At 40.5% G+C, this 19,950-nt stretch overlaps 2 long non-coding RNA genes across 3 annotated transcripts; one reads left to right on the top strand and one right to left on the bottom strand.

The window, feature by feature from the left end:
- Positions 1-7,480: 7,480 nt before the first annotated feature.
- On the top strand, positions 7,481-10,510 carry LOC311509294. 2 transcript variants are annotated; one of them, XR_014699819.1, is made up of 4 exons: positions 7,481-8,055; positions 8,949-9,060; positions 9,884-9,981; positions 10,073-10,510. It is a non-coding gene; the product is annotated as an uncharacterized lncRNA (long non-coding RNA). The 2 variants fall into 2 exon arrangements; XR_014699820.1 differs by having other exon boundaries at positions 9,884-9,951.
- A 602-nt stretch (positions 10,511-11,112) lies between these two features.
- On the bottom strand, positions 11,113-15,812 carry LOC311509163. Its single transcript, XR_014699802.1, has 4 exons — positions 15,035-15,812; positions 12,417-12,515; positions 12,147-12,315; positions 11,113-11,540 (listed from the first exon to the last, which is right to left on the bottom strand). It is a non-coding gene; the product is annotated as an uncharacterized lncRNA (long non-coding RNA).
- Positions 15,813-19,950: the final 4,138 nt, after the last annotated feature.

Raw genomic sequence — 19,950 nt, forward strand, 5'->3', positions numbered from 1 at the left:
CATCATTCGTCGGACGATAAAAAATAATATGCAGACAGTAGAAAATGGCTATAGACTGAAAAATATGTGATTTTTTTTTGGGGGTGGGGCGGGATCTGGAGGGGTTGAGGGATGTATTATGCATACTCTGGCGAGAGTATTGCTGATAAGGCAACGAGTTTTTCATCCAGGGATGCCCTGGTGGCTCTTTGCGATTGCACTTTGTGTGTATCTCCCGGAGAGTTGCAGCTCTCTGCCCAATTCAGAACGGGGGTGGAATGCTTCTGGACTTTTATTTTGTAATGAAAAGATTGTTTTTTTTCTATTTTTGAGGCAATCTACCGGGCAATTGGAAGTTCAGTGTTGTTCATTGCACAGTTTGAACATTTTACGTTGTATATTTGTTTCTAATGTTAAATGTTTTTCGGCAGGCATGTGGATACTAAGAGAGTTTACTTGGGTTTTCATTTATACATGGCAAAACGGTAAGTCAAGGTACAAGCTAAAATATGAGGGATATACAAGCTTGATTCCTAATTAAACAATATTAGAGTATGAACACATTAAACTTTGTCAGCTATAACATAAATGGAATTAATCACCCCATAAAAAGGACAAAAATTATTAATCAGTTGAAAAGGTTGAATTGCTCTGTAGCGTTTTTACAGGAGACTCATTTGAATGTGAAGGAACATAAGAAATTGAGAAGGGGGTGGGTGGGGCAGGTTTTTAGTGCATCGTACGAAAGTGGCAAGAAAAGAGGGGTAGCAATTTTGTGCCACAGGTCCTTAGGTTTAATTCCAGAAACAGTGCATGAGGATAAAAAGGGTCGCCATATCATGGTTGTAGGTACAATTAGGAATGTCAGTATAACAATTTTGAACCTTTATGCGCCGAATGAAGATGATCCGGGGTTCTTTAAAGAAATTGCTGCACTTTTAGCTGAACATGCAAAGGGAATCATTATAGTGGGAGGAGATTTCAATTGTGTGGTGAATCAAAAAATAGATAAACGCCCATATGAACAAAGCCTTAGAACCCAAAAAGCTAAAGCATTAAATAGTATGATGGAGGAGCTTGGACTCGCAGACATATGGCGCGTAAAGCACCCTAGGGGCAGGGATTTCACCTTTTTTTCAAAAGTGCATAATGGCTATTCCCGAATTGATCTTTTTTGTGTCTCAAAACAAGATGCTCATAAAGTTACAGATTGTCGCATTGAACCCATAACTATTTCGGATCACGGACCGGTTGTAATGTCAATTATTCTAGAACCTGAAAAATATTCAAAACAGTGGAGGTTGAATGTTTCCCTACTAAACGACTCTGATGTGGTACAAAATATAAAAGAGGAAATTAATAATTACTTGGATCAGAATGATAACGGGGAGGTGTCATTGTCTACTTTGTGGGACGCAGCAAAAGCGGTGCTTAGGGGGAAGATAATTGCACTCTCTTCTAGGCTGAAAAGACAGCGAGAGAAAAAACAAAAAGATTTAGAAGACAACATCAAAAAATTTGAACAGGAACACAAAAAGACAAATGATGAAACCACTTTGAAATCTCTTAGCCAGTGTAGACGGGAATTAAATGATTTACTGACGTACAAAGCGGAAGGCACACTAAGATTTACGAATCAGAGGTATTACGAATCAGGAAACAGAGCCAGTCGGCTGCTGGCTTTTCAGTTGCGAAAGGCACAAGCTAGCCGAGTGGTTTCGAAAATTGTTAATCCCTCCACCAAAAAAATTGTCTCCCACCCTATAGATATAGCGGAAGCTTTTTCTACATATTATAAGGCACTTTATGATTCGCCGGCGATAGAAGAGAAAGCAGGGAAGATTAGATCATTACTTGGAAAAATTAATTTATCAAAATTGCATGAGGAAGAGTCAAAACTAATGGCAAAACCGATTGAAAGAGAAGAAATCGAGGAAGTTATAAAAAATTTGAAAAACAACAAGACACCGGGGATGGATGGGTATCCGGGGGAATTTTATAAATGTTTTAGTAAAGAGATCACACCCCTTCTCCAAAGAGTGTTCAATTATGCCCTCAAAGAGAGAGACCCTCCTAAGACATGGTCAGAGGCAGTAATTTCTGTGATTCCAAAGGAAGGGAAGGACCCTACAAGTTGCGCTTCATACAGACCCATAAGTTTGCTTTGCGGTGATGTTAAGATATTGAGCACAATAATGGCTAGAAGAGTCCAGGCGTGTATTAATAAAATAATCAAATCAGATCAGACAGGATTTATACCTGGTAGACAAGGAATAAATAATATTAGACGAACACTAAATTTAATCTCGGTGGCTCGCAAGACTCAACGAACTTCAATGCTTCTCAGCTTGGACGCTGAGAAAGCATTTGACAGAGTAGATTGGTTGTATTTGCAGCTCACATTAGAGAAAATGGGATTTCATGCGGATTTTATTAATTGGGTCAAAGTACTGTACTCAGGACCTCTGTCAAGGGTCCGAGTTAATGGATGCATGTCTGGACACTTTGAATTGAAAAGAGGGACTAGACAAGGGTGCCCCCTGTCGCCGCTATTGTTCGCGATTAGCATAGAGCCGTTAGCAGAAATGATAAGGGTAGACCCTGGAATACATGGAATATCTGATAGAGGGGGATTGCATAAAATCTCGCTGTACGCTGATGATGTCATTTTGTACATAAGTGACCCCCTAACTTCTATCCCAACACTTCTTAAATGTTTGGGGGATTTTGGGATGGTGTCTGGGTATAAAGTTAATGAAACTAAGTCTGAAGCTATGATGTTGGTGGGAAAATGGCCACCTCAGTTGGACAAAGAGGTTTCATTTAATTGGTCAACACAGGGATTTAGATACCTAGGTATCACCATTACTACAGAAACATCACAGCTATACAAAGCGAATTATGGTAGATTAATAGCTCAGATAAAATCGGATTTGACACGATGGGAGATTTTACCGCTTTCATTTTTTGGACGAATTGAAACCATTAGAATGAACTTGCTCCCAAGGTTATTATATCTTTATCAATCATTACCTATTTGGATACCAGCATCAACCTTTAAGTTACTAGAAAAGTTGATTTCTGCATTCATATGGCAGAAAAAGAAACCGAGAATTAAATTAAAAACGTTAACCTACCCAAAGGATCGAGGAGGCCTCAATTTTCCCAATCTGAAATTATATTACTGGGCAGCACAGCTCCGTGGATTGGCAGAATGGTTAATGCAAAACGAGGAGACAAATTGGTTAGACTTAGAAAAAAACTCATGTCCCCAAATGCCCCTTGAATCGTTGCCATTTTTAGAGCGAAAGAGTCTCAAAATAGATAACGAATGGATGAAGTGCACCCTGAGAGTTTGGTTCCTGGTTCGGAAAAGTATGAAGGCACCTCTAACAATATCAAGAGCAATGCAGATTGCGAAAAATGTGGAATTCCTTCCGAACATATTAGACACTGGGTTCAGGGAATGGGCAGATAAAGGACTTGTTACAATAGACCAATTGTTTGAGGGAGACGTTTTAAAATCATTTACACAATTGCGAGAGAAATTTGGTTTGGGTCCTACTGATCTCCACAGATTTTTTCAAGTGAGAAGTTACTTAACGTCACATAAGGAATGGAACATGCTTCGACGACCTTCTAGTCCTATTGAACTGTTTTGGATAAAAATTATAAAGGAAAAGGGAAGTACGAAAATTGTTTCACAAATATATAAATGTCTGCAATCCCATATGTCAGGGAACAGTCTTGACACAAAGGAAAAGTGGGAGCTGGAGATGAATGTTACTATTGAGGATGAGACATGGGAACGGGTGTGTGAAGAGGGACACAGAGTAACAAGTAGCCCACTGTGGAAGGAATTCAGCTGGAAATTAAAAATGAGGTACTTCAGAACTCCATTCCTGGTAGCAAAATTCAATAAAAATAAAACAAATTTATGTTGGAGGAATTGCAAAAAAATTGGAGATCACACACACATTTTCTGGGACTGCCCGAAATTGAAACCATACTGGGAGGGGATTCGTACAGAAATACTTTCCATTTTGAATGTTGATTTACCATTAGATCCGCTGTACTATGTTTTAGGAGCAATTCCAGAGGGAAGTATGGATAGGGAAAAGGTATACCTGCTGAACATCCTCCTGTTGGTGGCAAAGAAAATGATAACTTTGTCCTGGCTTAAACCACACCCACCTACCCTACATCAATGGAAAGATAGACTAATGACAGTGTACTTGATGGAAAGAATAACAGCAAAACTCCAGGTGAAAATGGACTTATTCTTAAACCGTTGGGCCCCTGTAATTGCTTATTTTAGACTATCAGTGTGAGATAGCCCAAAACTGACTTTATGGTGAAAATGGCTAAAACTAACACTTGTCATCTGAAGTATTTTCCCTTTTGATTTGTTTATTCATTTTATTTTATTCTTACTGGGTGATTCCTCTCTACCAGATGCCATGGATTATTATAAAAAATAAAAAAATAAATGTTTTTTTTTTTTTTAACATGCTTGCCGAATTGTAAATATTTCCCCTTTGATAAAGGGTACTGTGTACTGCTTTGTTTTGATGTTTGTTTGAATGGCCTTATGAGGCAGTTGTGTACAATTTGAACATGCATAAGTATAAATAAAAACACTTTGTTCAAAAAAAAAAGAATTGTATGTAAATATTGTACAATGTCATGTACAAGCGTACCTAATGCACATTTTATCTTTTGTACAAAAACAAAGCAGAAGAAGTGTACCAATGTCTTGGTTTCTATTCAGAAATTATGCGGTCGGCCGCATGCGTAGGATAAATAAGAATACAGCCTAAAGCTTTTATATGATCACCTGTAAGACGACGAGCTGGGTTCCTTTACTCTTTAGTTCCTTTGGTTGTTTGTTAGTTTTTATTTTTCAAGGCGACAGCAGTGGAACGGACATGATCTCCATTACAGTTAAAAAGACGAAACCACAGAATGAACTTTACCAGCAGAAAGTGTTCAGTTTCCTTTTCGTTACGAGCACCAAAACAAAAAATACATAAATAAATAAAAAGGCAAGATTTAGCTGCTGATATTTCTCAGTTTGAAGTTTGAAGTCATGTGTTCCAGTCCCAGGATCAGGAGAGAGGTCGATGCACGATTCAAAGAAAAGGGCTTTAATTTAACTCCGCCATATTTTTAAACCTCTTGACGTAGAAACATCTGTAATCGTCTGGAAAATGGAAACACAACAGGAAACTTGGGACGTCCAGATCCAGGTTGTTCCTCCTCCTTCTTCTTCTGTGGTGGCAGTAGACTAGCATCAGAGCTGCCACAAAAAATCCCAGAAGAAGAGACAAACTCTTCTACCACCACCACTACTACTACTACTACTACTACTCTTCTTCTTCTTCTCTTATAATGATGGTTGGACAGCGTTAAAGCTGCCAAAAATCCCAGAAGAAGACGACGACAACAGAAGAGACAGCGTCAAGGAGAAACATCTTCCAGAGAGGGTTAGGGAGTTTATGGCAGCGTTGGATGACCAGAACATTTCTGGAGTAGAGAACACAAGGTACCAGCTACCCTCTCCACACTACATTAACACAGACAGACAAAGACAGACGTCAGGAAGCTACAGGAGACAAACTCTAGGACATTTAGGGCCAAGGATTCAGCGTCAGAGGTCACTTCATTCATTTCCTCCTCATAGTTGGGTGGCTGTAAAGAGAGCAGCTCCATCGTCTCTCATCTGCTGGTTGTGATCATGTTTTCGTGCTCGTTTGTACAGTGACGACATATATTTTTATTTCCTCTCATGACTGTAGTCACCTAGAGCTTTAGTAGCGACTAGCTCAGAGTCTAGATCATCACAAACACTAACTGGGTTTTCAGGAGCGTTGAAAGCATTTCTTCTTTAGGGGCCTTTTGTTTTTTTGTTTTTGTTTCTTTTTTAATTTTTTGATGTAAATTATTTCTGTACAGTACTCCATATTTATTTTAAGCTTTACAAATATGCTAGATGGCAATAATTCTACCAAGAGTTGAGAACTCAAGCCTTATATGTGTATATGTATGTTGTTGTTTTCTAACCAGTGAATAGATCATGTATCCAGAGGTCAGAGGTCATATCCCCTCCCTATTTAACGCAGACGACACTCTTTTCTTTTGTTGTTGCTACGGATTGTGTCACTGAGGGTTAAACAAAAAACACCATATTATTTCCGACGCAGTTTTTGACACTACAAGCGATCCGTCTACAAACTGACAAGTGTTGGGAACTCACACCTGAAATCACTACAGAGAAATATCAAGTGCAATATGATCAACCCTTTCCTTCTTTTTACGTTGCTCCAAAATGAAGTTTTTATTTCCAGACGTGCCACAACCCCCGCAGAATAAAACCTTTACCATTACTTGAATTTCTTTCTTTTCTTTCTTTTGTTTTAGTAAGAAACTAAACGACCTAAAAACCAAATAATCCACTAAACAAACCGATGATCCGTTCGTTAAAACATATCTTAGAGACGCTTTCACCTTCAAGTCAAGTTGTACTGTATTCTCTGATCTGAGGTGTCGTGTGCACGCTGAGAAAAAACAAACAAAAACACTTTTGCCCATAAACATTATCTTTATTTTTATCTTTATTTTCAGCGTGCACACTTTCACAGATCTTTACTGTAAACCGTGGCGAGGAAATCTCTTCCAGCCGTTTAAAAAAAAAAAAAAAAAAAAAAAACTAAATAAAATGTGACGTGAGCTCTTTCGGTAAAGTTCATTCTGCCTCCTCCGTTATTTTTTTTAATTTTTTTTGTGCAAAGACGAGCAGGAGCCCGTGGATCTGTTCTATCGTGTTCTCTGTTAAAGAGGTGGCGTGTGCAGTCTTTTTATTTTCCTCCTTCCACCTGTGATCATGTGTGTGAGGCGTGAGTGTGATTTCTTTTTGCTCTTTTCGTTGTCAGTATTTTATTTCTTGTAACTTGTAATTAAGTATATATTTTCTCACTAATATATACTTTACAAAAAATAGACTTGCGTGAAGTATGATGTGCACTTGATTGCTTTTTTTTGTTTGTTATTTTTATTTTTTTTGCATTAACGTGGGCTAGGGATAGTTTGTCCATTATTTTGAGATTGTTTTTTTTTTTTGTAATGGTTTGATGTAAGCAGCATTTTTTTGTAAATATTGTGAAACATTACAGGTCATGCAGTGATGTAACATTTTGAATAATGTTGCACAGATGTTTAAGATATTAAAAACATGGTCACTCTTACTTGAACAATCTGGTTTGTGTCTTTGTCCTCTTGTTGCGTCATACTGACCCCTAGTGGACGAACAGGATAGCACACCTTTAATATGTCAACTAACCAAAATGGTCCACCGACAACGCTGCATCATTGATGAGGTCTTTCGTTAGCGAAACAAGGGTTCGATTCTCATTTGTTCTTTATTATTTATTTTATTGTTATATGTATATAATTTTCTTATAATAAACTTCAAACCACATATCCATGTAATGTAGTCGAATAGGAATGTGCATGGCAAATCAAGTCCCGTACAAGCATGAACCAGTAAGACACGTCTCCATTGCACTACATTTTATTGTCCACTAGATGTCCTAATAGAGCACTGTGTCACTGAAGCTTCGAGCAGTGAACCTTTTTTTGAATCACGTGTCGAGGCTTCAACAAAGCCTCGATTGCCCATCACTAATCATGAAGACTCCCACCAGCAAGCAAGGAAACGTCATCCTACTTCCATGTGTGTTTTCCTCCATCTTCTGCCCAAATACAGATTGCCAACACAAGCAAGTAGAAGATGATCATCATTAATGAAATAAAACATCTTTCCATCACCGTCTGACTTTTACCTACAGGCTGACATCTTACTGACATCTTATGATTTTCAAACTAGATGCTGAAATTGTATGAATGCATGTAATGGACATTTTTATATGATTATGGTTTACAACTACCAGACACCGCTTCTACAACTTGGTACAGTCCAGCTCCCCCTTCTATACATTGGATTCTTCCACTTCCTGTTTGTCGGTCTGGCCTTCTACCTGGACAGGTGTGGATGGAGCACATGGAACAAACATTTGGGTAATTTGAATTTACGAATGAATGAGACTGAATGTGAGTGTTTATTTCTCTGAGTTAACCTGAAATCCTTCAAATCAAACGTTTACCAATGAAATCGTTTAATAAAAGTCACTGATGCCCATTCAAACCAGTTTAGCGAAGAAGTTTAGTGCCCCACCACCAGCTGTAAATGTGAGGATGAAAATCAACTAACAACACAGGAAACCACAATGAAAGAGACGCCAAGACAGCCACTGCTACTTGATGAAAGACTAAAGTTGTGACGTTTTGTTGAAAGTTTTATTATTACTTTAATGCTCGTAACATAACCAGGTAGACCAGAGACTCTGGTATTCACTCAACAAAACCTGGTCACAACTTCAGTCCTTTATCAGGCATGCTTCCTCTCTTTCTTAGAGCCTTTCTGTCTTGACTGACTTTGTTTTTTTCTTGTTGTTTGTGGAACTGGATTCAACGTGGTGTGTGAATCATTGGAAGGCTGCTATAATTGCAGATGACCACTGGGTGTCACTGGTAGTGTCTGTCTTTGAGGCTTTGAAGCTTTTTTGAGGAAGAAGCCCTAAAAGCTTCCTCCACCCAACTCCAAGCCTCTAAGCCAGAGCTCATACAACACTTAGACCTATTTTTTTTTTTACATCTTTTCAGTCTGTCACCTTGGTATTAATATTCAAAATGGATTTATACATCCAGAGCTTTAACCCAGACCTTCATAATCTCTGAGGAAAGGCTTCACATCATGAGCCACAGCTCCAGAGCCACTGAGGAGAGAGGACCTAAGAACAAGGAGTTACTAGGATATCTATAGATGTAGTTACTGGCGGTGACCACTGGAGGGCAGTGATCGCGGTAGTTTCTGACCACTTCCTGTCCTCTGTGTTGATTACATCGATCAGGATCAGGTGTGCCTCTAATGCATCTGAGCTTCATCACTCCTCCTCCTCCTCCTCCTCCTGTTCCTCTGGATGTTTCAGTCTCAGCGTCGTGGCTTCTTCTCTCCTGCTGAAGGTAAAAACGTTTCTCTCGTTCTTCTCCTTTACTCTGGTGTCGGTTTGTTTGCAGTGTTTGTGTTGATGAACGGGCTGCGTTCACCTGCGCAGGTGAGTCTGTTTTCAGAGCAGCGAGCGTCCTCCCGCCTCTGCCTGTTGAATTGACTCGTTAAAGAGTAAAAGCAGACTGACCTGCTGCTTCCTCTCAGTCTCAGTGTTCACCACTAAGTCACTGAACTGACTGACAGTTGGTCAACTCACTGTAGAAACATTAAACCAACACACGGACAGAGTCAACGTGTTGCTGCTCCGCTGTCTCCACTTCCTGCTAAATCCGCTGCGTTCAGGACAAATCGGACATTTCAGACACGTTGGTGAAATCCACCTGCATTTAGAAAAATAATAAACTGACAAAATAAATGTTGATTTAAAGCAGATTTTCTGTATTTTATCAACAATAAAATTAATAAAGTGTCTGATCTGATCACTGCAGAAACAAATGTCCTGACAGTTCAGTCTGTTACTGATCATCTCAAAATTATAGAGACACGGGGCGATTATTTAAGATGAGATGAACCTTTATTTAAAAGTGATGCATCAGAAATATAAAATAATAAAAATCATACACCTGTCTCCATACAGTCATGTCAGAGTTAAATCTGACAGGAACTTGAACATCAAGTTAGTATCTGTCTGTAAATGAGAAGAATAATGTAGATGGAGCGTTTAAATCAATACTTGGTCTGTAAATTAAAATGTTGAGGCTCCGTCTGTAAAAGCAGCTATAATTGGATAAACAGCGTCTCTAATATTTTGGACTTTCTATCGCATATCTTCAACAGGAACAAATGATCAACGTCTGAGGTGGGAACTCCTGGTTGACTCCACATGGAACGTCCTCCTCTTGTTTGTTTGTAGCTGTTCATGTCATTTAGACTGAGTTCAGTCATTTTTCAGATTCATTCGAATTTTGTGGACGTTGATGAATCCTCTAAATGTTTCTGTGTCTCTGTGTCCTCTTCCTCCTTCAGTCAATCCAGGATGTGTCGTTGTCTTTTCGTTTCGATGAGTTTCCAGATGAAAACTGAAGATGAGTCGTCGTCTGACTTCGTCACCTTCTCATACTGTACCTTTCCTCAGAGCTCGTCTCATCATGAGCTTCACAGAGAAACCTTCTGACATCAGGTCAGCACAGTCTCCGCAGAAACGGTAGAGAAACTAAGATAGACAGATGGATAGGTTTTATTTGTCGCATGCACAGTGAAATGTATTGTTGTACCTGCAGCCAGTAGTAAAAAAAAATAAGGACTTCAGTGAAACGGTAGTAATTGTAAAGAGTCATTCATTGGACAGATTTATTTTTCTTAAATGATAAAATGTACTTCCACAGTGAGGCCTAAGAGGAAAGTGTATTAAAATGTGATTTGATGTTTTTGGAGAAAATAAAAGCTTCTCTGTCAAACAAAGAATGAATGATTTATTTTTTTATCTGGATTGTTCATAATATTTTGTCCCTGTTGTAAAAGTGATTTCAGCAGCAGCCAGGTTTTGTGGTGAAACATCAGTCTGAGGCTTTAAAAGGACGTTTGTCTGTCGTTCACGTGTGGTGAAGTTTTGGAGGTTGTGTGTTCATCTCCAGGTCAGACGGTCCTCCTCACCACCTGAGTTATTTCAGAGAAAGAATCATAGTAGGGTGGGTGGGTGGCATAGCTCAGTGGGTAAAGCAAGCTGTCCACGAACCATAAGATCAGGAGTTCAATCCCCAGAGTGTCTAGCTCAAAGTATCAGTTGCGAAGACACCTCTCAACTCCCTCCCACCTCCCTCCCAATGACAGGTGAGAGGGGGGAGGTGGGTTTGTGAGAGGCGGAGCGAAGCGAAGCCTCTCACAAACCCACCTCCCCCCTCTCAACTGTCTTAAATTGGCGTGGTTTGTGAGAGGCGAAGCCTCTCACAAACCACGCTTTACCTTTTGTTAAATTCTCTAACAGTTTAACTCTCTAACAGCTAAGTGTTTTAGCTTTACTTTTACCTTTTGTTCAACTCTCTAACAGCTAAGTGTTAACAGCTAACAGTTTAACCCTCTAACAGTCAGAGCTGTAGAGTTCATGTTTTAAAAAGCAGCATTCACTCAATATTATCAATGACCAGAAACACATCCAGCTGTTTTTTCTGACTTTTATTAAAACATTCCATTTAGTCACAAACACACATGATATGATTGGCAGAGCTGCCCTCAGAGCGTCACGTCCAGGTTCTTCTCTGCAGCGCTGTCCTGAAGGCTGCAGTAGATGTGGACGAACAGGACTGCGCTCGTCCATCAGCGATAGTGATCTTCAGGCTGCAGACTGCTGGTCAGACAGAAAGAAGACAACAAAAAGCTGAACTTACCATGAAGAACTGGATGCTCCTGATGCTGTTGAACAGTTTCTCAAGTTGGAGGAGACCAACACATGATGCCCATCACGCTGGCAGCAACCAGGAGAATCCCACAGACCCACCTGAAACAGAAGGAGGATGTGTTGATGTCTCATGTCTCACGTGATAAACATATTAAACTTTAGCTCATGTTGATGCTGAAAGTTAGTGTTCAGTTTCTTCATATCATATTAGATCTACTCTTCCAACTGTCACGACCTGGCTCAGAGGAAGGACAAAATGTGGAGACCACACACGTTTCTTTCAAAGTAAAACTCAAACAGTACTGCACAAAAGCGAGAACAATCAAACCCTTGTGTTCCTTCAAACCACAACCCAGAAAGGAGAGAGAGAGAGAGATTGAGACTGGCTGTCCCAGTATATATAGGTGGGCGGTAACAGGTGTCAGCAATAAGGGAAAATAAGCTCCTCCCCAGATCCTAGTAGCCATCTTTAACAGACAACAGGCCTTGAGGCCCACAGGGTGTCACACAACAGATCTTCCAATAAAGAAGAGACATCCTCTCATTAAAGGACACATGTAGATGATAATTTGATCATTAGTCAGTGGATAAAGAGACACTAATGACTCCTCAGTCGTATTCTTGTCAGCAGTGCAACAAAAGTTGAGGAAACCATTTCACATCATCCTGAAACATGACTGTATCTGACAACAGCAGCCAACACACCTGCAGTTAGACGCTGGCTGCGTTTCCTCCTCCAGATCAGACACATGTCCTGGTCAGTCACCGCTTGGCTCAGAGTCACAGAAGAAGCAGAGGGATCATCTGTTGGTTTGGTGAACACCACGGAGCGCTTCTAAGATCTGTCTCTCCGTGAGTCCATGCTGAAGTTAATCTGGAACAGAGATGAGGACATGCACAAGGGTCAAATGAAATCAAAATGTTTTTATTCATTTAGTGTCAACTGTATGAATCCTGAATCCCTGCAGGATTTACCTTGAAGTCTCTGACCTCTCCCTCTTCTCTGAGCAGGATTTCAGGAGTAACAACAGGGCTTGGTCCTGGTGGAGACTCACTGCATCACTGACTGTTTTCCTGAACATCATTTATTAAACATATTTATAAATTTAAGTCTTGGCTTGGTACTGTATGGACATGTTAACATTTATTCAACTTTGTTCAAAATATAAAATAACAGTAAACTATTACGATTAATATTGAATCAACACTCAAACCAGTTTAATTTCAGAAGCAGGTACAAAGCTACAGAATATTTCTTCTTAACTTTAGCAAAACAACACAAGCTACTCCGCTATTAGCTTCGATGCTAACAGGTAAACACGAACTGTACCTGGACATAACCCTGTCTTCATGTCTATTTTAATTATTTATTTTTTTAATTTCCTCGTCGCAAGATATTGTATGTTAAGACCAACAACACGTTAGCTTGAGACCGAAGTTACCTCAGGTAATTAATTAATCAGGTTAATTAACCGACACCTGTTCACTACTTCCGGTTATTGCTTAGATCCAAAATCTAAATAACAATAAACTCCTCAGGTGTAGCTACTCTAAAAAAGTACTCGTCTTTGTTATTTAAGTCCTAATTTTAATAATTATTAATATTATTAGTGACTTTGTACTGTCAGGTAAAAAGGTGCATAAAATAATTAATTAAATATATTATTACTTTTAAGTCTTAGCTACAGCAAACGTTAACATTTCTTCAACTTCGTTAAAAATATAAAATAACAATATTACGATTAATATTGGTATTTCAGACGAAGCAGGTGCAAAGCTACAGAATATTTCTTCTCAACTTTAGCAAAACAACACAAGCTACACCGCTATTAGCTTCAAAGCTAACAGGTAAACACGAACAGGTAGTCAGGGCAGGTAGCTGCTGTAACACGGAATATTACTGTACCTGGACATAACTCTCGATGTCTTCGTGTCTGTTTTTTTTAATTTTTTATTTCCTCTTCATAGAGTCACAAAATATTTTATGTTAAGACAAACAACACCTCGAGACCGAAGTTACGTTAATCAGGCTAATTAACGGACACCTGGTCACTACTTCCGGTTAATGCCAGTATCCAAAAACTAAATAAAATTAAATAAACTAACTGCTCAAGTTTTTTAAAAAGTACCCGTCTTTGTTATTCAAATCCTAAATTATCATAATTATTAGTATTATTAGTGATTTTGTACTGTCAGGTAAACTAATGTTTTATTCATCAACGTAATCACTTATACAATAAAGTCAGTGAGTTGCTTCCGGTTTACGTTCTATTTTATTTATTTATTTTAAAAAAGTGTTGTTTCTGTCTCTTCGATTAAATAATTTTTTTTTTTTTTATTTTTTAAAATTTTTTACAACGTAGGCTACTACACCATAACATTTTTATATAATTTAATTCTATTGTGTGATCTTCCTCTATCTCCTCCAGGTGCATAACATTTATTAATTATATTGTTATTTTCAAGTCTTGCCACAGTACACGTTAACATGTCTTCAACTGCGTTAAAAATATAAAATAATAACAGTAAACTATTAATATTGATAACTTAGATGAAGCAGGTGCAAAGCTACAGAATATTTCTTCTTAAAGGGATAGTTCACCCTAGAATGATATTTCGCTCATTATCTACTCACCCTCATGTTGACTAAGGGCTGGAAGAAGTTTCAGAGTCCTCCGTCCCTTCTCTGAGTTACAGGGGGTCTTGGTGTAGCAGTGCATTTCAATGCAACGGTTGTAAAGGGACACCAGAGCTCTTCGTAAAAAAACACACACAAAAAAACATCCAAATACCTCCATGATGCTCGTATGTAATGTCCGTCTTGTGCTGAAGCCCCAAATTGCGTAATTGTCCCGAAAAAAATTAAATAAGTCCACATTCCAAGCATGTTTGTAGCATTAGCTCCGAGTGTTGTTGTCCCGGCTCTTCCGCTGCCAGCGCGCATGCGCTCGTACAAATACGGCTCAGCAAAGAAATGCAGCTCGTCCTCGACATCAAAATCTTCAGCCATGGCTAAAATTGCACGAAAAAGTGTTGTCCCGGTGCAAGGCAGGCTATTACGGGCTGCTTCTAGTCCTTCGCCGGGGTAAACAAGGAAGCGAGTCTCAGTGCGAACCTTGCGCATGCGCGCTGGCAGCGGAAGAGCCGGGACAACAACACTCGGAGCTAATGCTACAAACATGCTTGGAATGTGGACTTATTTAATTTTTTTCGGGACAATTACGCAATTTGGGGCTTCAGCACAAGACGGACATTACATACGAGCATCATGGAGGTATTTGGATGTTTTTTTGTGTGTGTTTTTTTACGAAGAGCTCTGGTGTCCCTTTACAACCGTTGCATTGAAATGCACTGCTACACCAAGACCCCCTGTAACTCAGAGAAGGGACGGAGGACTCTGAAACTTCTTCCAGCCCTTAGTCAACATGAGGGTGAGTAGATAATGAGCGAAATATCATTCTAGGGTGAACTATCCCTTTAACTTTAGCAAAACAACACAAGCTACACCGCTATTAGCTTCGATGCTAACAGGTAAACACGAGCAAGTAGTCAGGGCAGGTTGCTGACAAGTTTAACACGGGATATTACTGTACCTGGACATAGCTCTCGATGTCTTCATGTCTATTAAAACCGTTTGTATTAATTTCCTCTTCATAGAGTCGCAACTCACAAGTTATTTTATTTTAGGACAAAAGACACGTTAGCGTGTTACGTTGTTCGTCGTTCACATCAATCGGCCTAATTAACCGACACCTGTTCACTACTTCCGGTTTCTTCTTCTTCTGATGTTTAATAGCGGTTAGCAAACCACCTTAAAGGTGCAATACCGCCACCTGCTGGACTGGACTGGTGGAACATGAGATTACAGGAAAACAAAGAGAATTAACTTTCTCTGGTTTGGTCACTAACTGTTAGCCTGGTCGTTACCATCCTACGTTTCCGCCCAGACCGAACAGGATGGTAACGACCAGGCTAACTAACTGTAACTTCTTGAGTAAAAACCTTCTTCTCTAAAATCGTAGAAATCAATTTAAAACATGAATCAACGTTAAACTGACCTGTGATGGAGATATGCGGTGAAACGATGAACTGCATGATGTCGCTTTAATAATAACACATAGAAACCATCACGATCACTGCCCTCCGGTGGTCACTGTCAGTAATTACAACTCTCCACATCCAAAATCATACTGCTCTCTCTCTCTCTCTCTCTCTCTCTCTCTCTCTCAATTCAATTCAATTCAATTCAAAATGAGCTTTACTGGCATGAAATTTTCTTAAAAAACAATATTGCCAAAGCAAAGCATTAAAGTACAATACAACAAATCAAAGATATATACATTATGAACATTCTATTAGTTATATACAGTGTGTGTGTGTGCATGCGCCTCGATCACTCACTGTCCCTCAGGGTGTGGCATGTTAACACATACTGGGCAGCAAGGTGTGCCCGCTCTCCTTCTCCGAGGACTATTTTTAATTTGGAGAGGTCGTCCAGCTCTTTGAAACCTAGAACCAAAGAGCTGAACTTGTTCCAATAAATTTCTCAAGTGTCATTTAATTTTGTACATTGTAGGAGAAAGTGCATCTCCGTCTCAACCTCACCTGTCCAACAGTGACCACATGTTCTGTTTTCTTTTGGATTGCCAGTTTGTGGTCACTGAGCCTGTACTTGGTTAGGATCTGTCTCTGCTTTCTATCTCTGACAGTAGAGAGACATTCTGCTGATTCATAATCTCTTTTAAGGGCAAGATAACATTCCAATCTACTTTGGCTTTTAGTTGTTTCTTCCCAATGGTCCAGATAGCTTTCTTTACATTGTGCTATAACTTGCTTTACTCTGATTACTGTTTGTAGAGCAGTGTTGTTGTGAGGCTGGTCAGACTGTGTCTGAGAGGGGGCAGTTAGCCTCAGTACCAACTGACATAGGGGACTCTTCTCTGGGCTCAGCTCTTGGGTTTGGAGGGCTTTGGAGTGGAGGGTGTCTCTGGGGCTGGACTTCAGGTGGTTAAAAAAGTTGAGCGTTCTCTTCTGAATGTTGATTATCAGTGGGTATCTGCCTAATTCTGCTCTACGTGCATTTGTTGGTGTGTTTCTGTGTACGTGTAAAATGTATCTGCAGAATTCTGCATGTAGAGATTCTGTTGGATGTTTGTCCCAACGGGTAAAGCTCTGATGACTGAGTGGACCCCATACTTCACTACCGTACAGCGCAATGGGCTGGATGACACTATCAAATATTTTAAGCCAGATTTTTATTGGAATATGGACATTATAAAATTTTCTCTTAATTGCATATAGAGCTCTTCGAGCTTTTTCTTTTAGTGCATTCACTGCCATGTCGAAACTCCCTGATGCTGTTATGGTTATACCAAGGTAGGTATAACTCATGCTGTGTTCAATGACATGATTATTGATGGTAAATTGGCGTTTGTTCTCGTGACACCTGGGGCGTTTTTGAAAAATCATGACATTTGTTTTCTTCACGTTTACTGCCAGGGCCCAGTTCTGACAGTGCTTTTCTACTACGTCCAGCTGTAGCTGTAGTCCTTGTTCAGTAGGAGACAGTAGAACAAGGTCATCAGCATAGAACAGAGACTTCACCTCTCTATCTAGGAGGGAGAGGCCCGGAGCAGCACGTTTATCCAACTCGACAGCCAGTTCGTTTATATACAGATTAAATAACGTCGGACTTAGGTCGCAACCCTGCCCAACACCTCTTCTCTGGGGGAAGAAGTCAGTTAATTTGTCTCCAATTTTAACAGCGCACATGTTTTCCGAATACATCGATTTGACCAGATCGTACATTTTGCCACCTATGCCACATTTTAAAAGTCTGTAATAGAGCCCTTCGTGCCAAACAGAGTCGAAAGCCTCTTGAAATCAATAAAGCAGGCGAATATTTTTCCATTCTTAGTTTGTTGTACATGTTTGTTGATTAAAGTGTGAAGGGTATATACGTGGTCGGTGGTGCGGTGTTTTGGGAGGAAGCCAATCGCACTTTTACCTAAGATTGACTGTTCCTCAAGGAAATCTAGTCTTCTTGTGTTAAGAATACTACAGAATAGTTTACCCAGACAGCTGCTGACACAGATGCCACGGTAGTTATTAGGGTCTGATTTGTCCCCACTCTTGTGAATGGGGGAAATGAGCCCTTTGCACCAGATGTTGGGGAAACATCCTGCCTGTAGTATAAGGTTGAACAAATGTAACACTGCGCCCTGCATTTCTGGGGTGCTGCTTTCGAGCATTTCATTTCTAATGCCGTCTGGACCCCAAGCTTTCTTTGGCTTCAGACGTTTTATCTGTGTGGTTATTTCTTCCCAAGTAATTTTGAAATCAAGGGGGTTTTGGTTGTCTTTAATTGTTTCTTCTCATTTTTGGAGTTTTTCTTTCATAATACACCGATCTGAATTGATTTGATTGATTGGTATGTCTTTGTATAAATTTTAAAAATGTGATCTCCAGATGGTACCGTTTTGGATGGGTCATGTCTGCTGTTGCTTTGTGTTGAACTTGTTGGTTAATGGCATTCTCAATATCTTCAAGTTTCAATTGGGTATAATTTTTTTTTTGGATCCTAATTGTGTGTTTATATGTGTTTAAAATGTCATTGTATCGAATGCGCGGGGCTGGGTTGTTCGGTTGGCGGTGTTTCTCGTTGGCTATTTTTCTCAGCTCTTTTCTGATTTCTTTGCATTCCTGATCAAACCATTTGTCAGTATTTTGCCTTTTAACAGGTCTCCGTCTTTGCTTTATGAGGTCAGCCCTCATAGCTGCCTTATGAAATATCATATTGATATCATCAGTGGCCTTGTTTACCCCATCTCTGGTAGGGACATATTGATTTTGAGTATATGTTGATATGTAGTTCGTCAGATCAGGGGAGTTTAAAGCCTTGGTGAATTTGTCTCCACTGTCTGGGGCCCATCTGCAAGAAGGATTTAATTTATGCAGCTTACTGGGCTTCCTTTTTGTGTCACTAATTTGACCTGACAATTTAAAGAACACATTAATTTGGTTGTGGTCTGAAAGGGGGGATTGCTGTCTGACAGTGAATGCACTGATACTTGAGGGGTCCGTGTCAGTGATTGCGTAGTCTACGACACTAGACCCGAGAGCTGAGGAGTATGTGAACCTCCCCAAAGACTCCCCTCTGAACCTACCGTTAACTATGTACAGGCCTAAGGCCCGACAGAGATGCACCCTCTCCCTGCCACTTTGATTTCAATATTGAGTCAAGGTTATTCCGACGGGTGATGTTTGGTGTGGTAAACAGGGGGGCCTGACCAAATACATGGTTGTTGCCCTGTGTGTCAGTGATATCAGGTTCAAGTCCTGTACATCCATTTGGATCTCCAGTGAGAAGTACATTTCCCTGGGCCTGGAAATAGGCGATTTCTGAATTTAGGGTGTCAAAAATGTCCTCTTCAAAATAAGGAGAATCCACTGGGGGTATGTAAATTGCACAGAGGTATAGATCCCTATCGGTCATGCCTGGGGTTTGATCTAACCTCAACCAAATGTGCGATTTACCCTGTTTTACTGGTGAGATCTCCTTTATACCACACCGAAATCCCCCCCGATGTTCTGCCCTTGCGTATGTTTTTTAGTTTTATGGAGGGCACCGGGGGCTGGAGATAGGGGGGAGGAGGTCTGTGATGGTCTCTGAAGCTTCTGGTAGAAGAGAGGGTGGAAGGGCTGCGTCTTTGCAAAGATATTCACCTTCTCTCTGTGTAGATGGAGTCCGTCGTAGAGGTCCCAGGTGCCGATGGTCGGATGGAGGGCCAGGTGGACGTTGGGTAAGGTGGCGCGACCTCTTCTGATCTCCATATTGATGTCCTTTCTCAACAGCTTCGTTGCTTGGCCAGTGCTGCTGCAACGTTTAGACAGCGCTTTCTTAGAAGGAAAAAGCTTGTCAGTGTCCAGGAATTTCCCGTTTGAGTCAGCCAGCAGGACCACTTGTGGGGCTTGTTCTTCGGGCTGAGTGGAGGGCAGCTGGGATGGACGGGGTTGGCTGCTGGGAGCTGGCTGTGTGGGTGTTGGTAGGGTGCAGAGCAGAGATGGTGGGACAGAGACAAGGGAGGGGTTTGGAAGACTAGCAGGGAGAGTCTGTGTCTCTGTAGTTGTCTCTTTGGGGACTGATGAGAGTTGGTCCGTCAGGTGTCGGACTTGCCTGATGAAGTTCCTTTCTCTGTTCTCAGCGTCCTCTTTCACTTTGGCTAACTGAGCCCGGAGCACACTGTTCTCCTGTTTTAGTGCCTCTACACTTCCTCTTAGCTCAGATGTCGAGGCCTGGTTTTCACTCTTGAGCTGCTGGAGCTCCTCTTGAAGCTGCTGCACAATGTTGTCTAGGGGGGCGGACAGCCTGGCCTGGGTCAGCTCTTTGAATTCAGCAAAGTCCAGCTCCAGCAGGGCCATGCTCTCCTTCAGCTGGTTGGTGGGAGGGGCAGAGATGGACAAAGTGGTGGGGTTCTCTGTTGGGCTCGCATCATCTTCACTGCCACAG

This window comes from Chelon labrosus (assembly GCF_963514085.1).
Source record: "Chelon labrosus genome assembly, chromosome: 24".
NCBI classification, from domain to species: domain Eukaryota; kingdom Metazoa; phylum Chordata; class Actinopteri; order Mugiliformes; family Mugilidae; genus Chelon; species Chelon labrosus.